The 4,049-nt window shown below is 42.5% G+C and overlaps 1 pseudogene; it reads right to left on the reverse strand.

The window, feature by feature from the left end:
- Positions 1-2,935: 2,935 nt before the first annotated feature.
- Positions 2,936-3,392, reverse strand: LOC110595339 (annotated as a pseudogene).
- Positions 3,393-4,049: the final 657 nt, after the last annotated feature.

A 4,049-nucleotide genomic window follows, 5' to 3' on the forward strand; every position in this document is an offset into this window, starting at 1 on the left:
TGACGTGAACATTACTTTCAATTCCTGGTTGAATAAGGGTTCAGGTGATGAACTGAGGCCTTCACTCTTCCCTCCCTTTTTCTCTCCCTCCCTTTCTTCCTCCCTCCCTCCCTCCCTCTCTTTCTTCCTCCCTCCTTCCCTCCCTCCCACCTTCCCTCCCTCCCACCTTCCCTTCTCCCTTCCTTCCCCTCCATCCCCCTCTCTCCTTACTTCTTCCCTCCCTTCCTCTCTTCCTTTCTCCCTGCCTCTCCCGCCTTCTTTCCCTTCCCTATCTCTTTCTTTCTGTCTTTCATTCACAAAGTCAATAGTGGCTGAGTGCCCATATGGTCAATTGTCTGGCATATTTTTAAAAGGTGGCACTGGGACGCCTCTGCTAAGATGGATCTGTCCATGGAAGAGCTGGGGTCACAGCCCAGTCAGTGCTGGGAAGATGGAGAGCCCGCAGCCCTTCCAGTCCAAGTGGGACACTGCAGCCTTCATTGTCTTCCTCACCTTTGTCAGCACCGTGTTGCTCTTACTGCTGTCCATTTTCATCCACTGTTGCTATGGCTGTCGCTCCAACACCCTCCAAATCCTGGAAGTGAGATCCCAGAAGGAAAAGCCCAAGAAAGTGGGTAACTTGGCCTTGGAACTTTGACACCAAGAGTCCCCATCAGACTGTTCTTGTGTGTTCTGCCTTGTAGCAAGTAACAATGCCTTGTATTTGCCCAGGAAATTAAATTAACTAATTAAATATATTAAGGTGAGTTGTGTATTTAAAAGTAAGAGTTTTTGCAGACCTCAGTTCATAGACTGAGATATTAAGACTGACCTAACTGTTATAAATAGAACTATACAAAAACTACAAAGAGGTTTGTGGAATCCAAACTGGATTCTATTTAAACATCACTCAGCTGAAGGGTGCCTGCTAGGAAGAATTAGTCTGGGGACGGGGAGACACCTCTTATCAACAAGGGTGCCTGAACGAAGCATATTTGTATACCTAACCCTTAACTGTACCCCACAATATCATAATAAAAAATATTGATTATTAAAAAAAAGAATTAGGTGATAATGTATGGTAGAATAAAGTCATTCAGAGGGAAAAGAATTCAATCTCATAGTGAAACAACCTGAGAGAGAGGGGTTTACAGACCTAAATTTGACAAGAATTAGAGAAGTGGATATGGGGCCCTTTCTGACTCTGAAATGTCTGTAATAATGAACATTAAATAGGCCTCAGTGTGTTGAGGGCACAAAATTCTGAACCCCAGGGAAATTGGGGCTCAGTTCCTCAATGTTCGCCTTCTGAAAGATCACCCCAAGTGTTTAGTGTAGTAAAATTGTCCACTTCATCTGCCCATTTTGCCCATTTTAAGGAAGATCTGGAATTAAGAATAAAAATGAAAGAGTAAATTATGGCAACTGATTAATTCAAACCTACTGTATATATTTGTAGTAAGCAGAGGAAGTCTAGAAGTGCGTTTTGTATTCAGAATGCTTGTAATGTTTTGCAGAATTTAGTATATGAGCAAACCAAACAGAATTGCTCTGCAATTTCAATGTGCAGCATATAATTTAATAATCTATTAACTTCTATTAAGTTTAATGTATAAGAAAATTTTATTAAATTTAAAGACAGTATTGTATTTTTTTTTTTTTTTGAGTTGGAGTCTCACTCTTTTTCACCCAGACTGGAATGCAGTGGCACGTTCATTGCCACTGTAGCCTCGACCTGCTGGGTTCAGGCAATCCTTCAGCTTCAGCCTTCCAAGTAGCTGAAAGTACAGGCATGTGCCTGGCTAATTTTTATGATTTATATAGAGATGAGATCTCACCATGTTGCCCAGACTGGTCTCAAGTCCCTGGACTCAGGCAATCCTCTCTCCTCAGCCTCCCAAAGTTCTGGGATTAAAGGCATGAGCTACTGCACCCAGCTGAAATTTTTTTTCAGGTTTCAACTTTTTAATCAGCTCTGTGAAGGACATCCTGAACACCATATGAGACACAACAGAAATTTTTTTCCAGTATTTTTTTAAAATGGCATTCACATACATTTTTAAGAAGCTCTTCCATATAACCAGATTAGTAATCTTGAATTTAAAAAAAACGCCCCTAGGCAATCATGTTCTTGTTGCAGATTTCTTATAGGTACATTTTAAAATTGCTTCCTAACCATAATAAACATTGTGTACGGTTTGTTTGTTTGTTTGTTTATTCGTTTGTTTGTCAGAGTCTCACTCTGTTGCCAAGGTTGGAGTGCAGTGACACGCTCACGGCCACCGCAGCCTCAACCTGCTGGGTTCAGGTGATCCTTCTCCCTCAGCCTTCCAAGTAGCTGGAACCACAGGCATGCGCCACCACACCTGGTTAATTTTTTGATTTATTGTAGAGATGAGGTCTCACCAAATTGCCTAGACTGGTCTCAAACCCATGGGCTCTGGCAATTCTCTCATCTCAGCCTCCCAAAGTGCTGGGATTACAGGCGTGAGCCACCACACCCAGCAGGTTTTGTTTTTTTTTTTAATGTTCCTTGATACACACTAATTTTTATTAGTCTAGCCAAACTTGCCATAACCCAATTATAACTAGAAGCAATAATCCTGAGATCCTAACCTAAAAAACTCATCAAAGGAAAAATACCCAGATTCTACAAATGTCCTAGAATTTGTCTTTAAACGAGAGAGAACATTTTTTTTCTATTTTAAAGATGTGGGATACAATTCAGGATTAGGTACACAAATAGTCATACTTTTTAACAATACATGGAGCTTTCTAAAAGGTCTTTAATAAGCTACCTTTGGAGTGCAATACAAAAATAGATGTTGGTATAATAAAAACAGATGTTTCAGTGCAGCTCCAGAAATCTTTTATAACTACAGCCATTTTGGAAGGATGATCCTGGATCAAAAAGTGTTACTCCTTGTGTATCTATAGTATGTGTGCATGTCTCAACTCAATTGTCATAATTGTTTCTAATTACTTTCTGAGTAGCAGTCATAACCTCCCTGGTTTCTGCCACCAGAGTCTCTGAACTGTCCATATCCATATCCTCCTGGTTGACTGTCATATCTGCCACTCCCATAGCTCTGGACCCTACCACCTCTAGAGTAGCCACGACCAAGGGCCCCAAAAGCACCCCCTGTGGTTCCCCAGGCAGACTTGCCTGCGTCGACCATCCAAGGACTCTCTATTCATGGCTCTCATGGCATCCGAGGCACGCTCCAAGTTTGTGAAGGTAATGAAGCCAAAACCCCGGGATCACTGAGTCATCCGGTGGTTGACAATAACAACCTCAGAAATAGGACCGAAGCCTCTCAAGCGGTCTCCCAGTGCCTGCTCATCGGTGTTATAGTTGAGCCCTCCTACAATGAGCTTTCCTTCTTCAGAGGACAGGGCTGTGGGTTCGAGACCTGAAAGTTAAAAAGTAAAAGAGCCAGACAGGCCGGGTGCGGTGGCTCAAGCCTGTAGTCTCAGCACTTTGGGAGGCCAAGGTCAGGGATTGCCTGAGCCCACAGGTTTGAGAACAGCCTGGGCAATTTGGCCAGACCTCATTTCTACAATAAATCAAAAACTTAGCTGAGCATGGTACCATGCGCCTGTAGTTCCGGCTACTTGGAAGGCTGAGGTGGAAGGATCGCCTGAGCCCAGTGGGTCGACGCTGGGGTGGCGGTGAGCGTGTCACTGTTCGCCAACCTGGGCAACAGAGTGAGACTCCAACTCAAAAAAAAAAAAGAGCCGCACAGATGGTGAATTTTAAGGACCAGAGAGAACAGTATTGGAATATTTAAAAAACCAACCTAACATTCACCATATTTATGTTTAACATATGGAGTTTCTTATTCTTTGTTACACAATTGAATGACTTAAATAAAAACAAGTATATTAAATTTATGAATGTAATTTCAAACATTTAAGGAATGAAAATATATATTTTTGAGTTGGAGTCTTACTTTGTTACCCAGTCTGGAGTGTGCAGTGGCACGCTCACAGCCCTCCAGGGTCAACCTGCTGGACTCCAGTGAACCTTCTGCTTCAGCCTTCCAAATAGCTGGAACCATAGGCACGTG

The sequence above is a fragment of the Carlito syrichta genome, unplaced genomic scaffold, assembly GCF_000164805.1.
Source record: "Carlito syrichta isolate Samal-C Ts95f unplaced genomic scaffold, Tarsius_syrichta-2.0.1 Scaffold290399, whole genome shotgun sequence".
Classification (NCBI taxonomy): domain Eukaryota; kingdom Metazoa; phylum Chordata; class Mammalia; order Primates; family Tarsiidae; genus Carlito; species Carlito syrichta.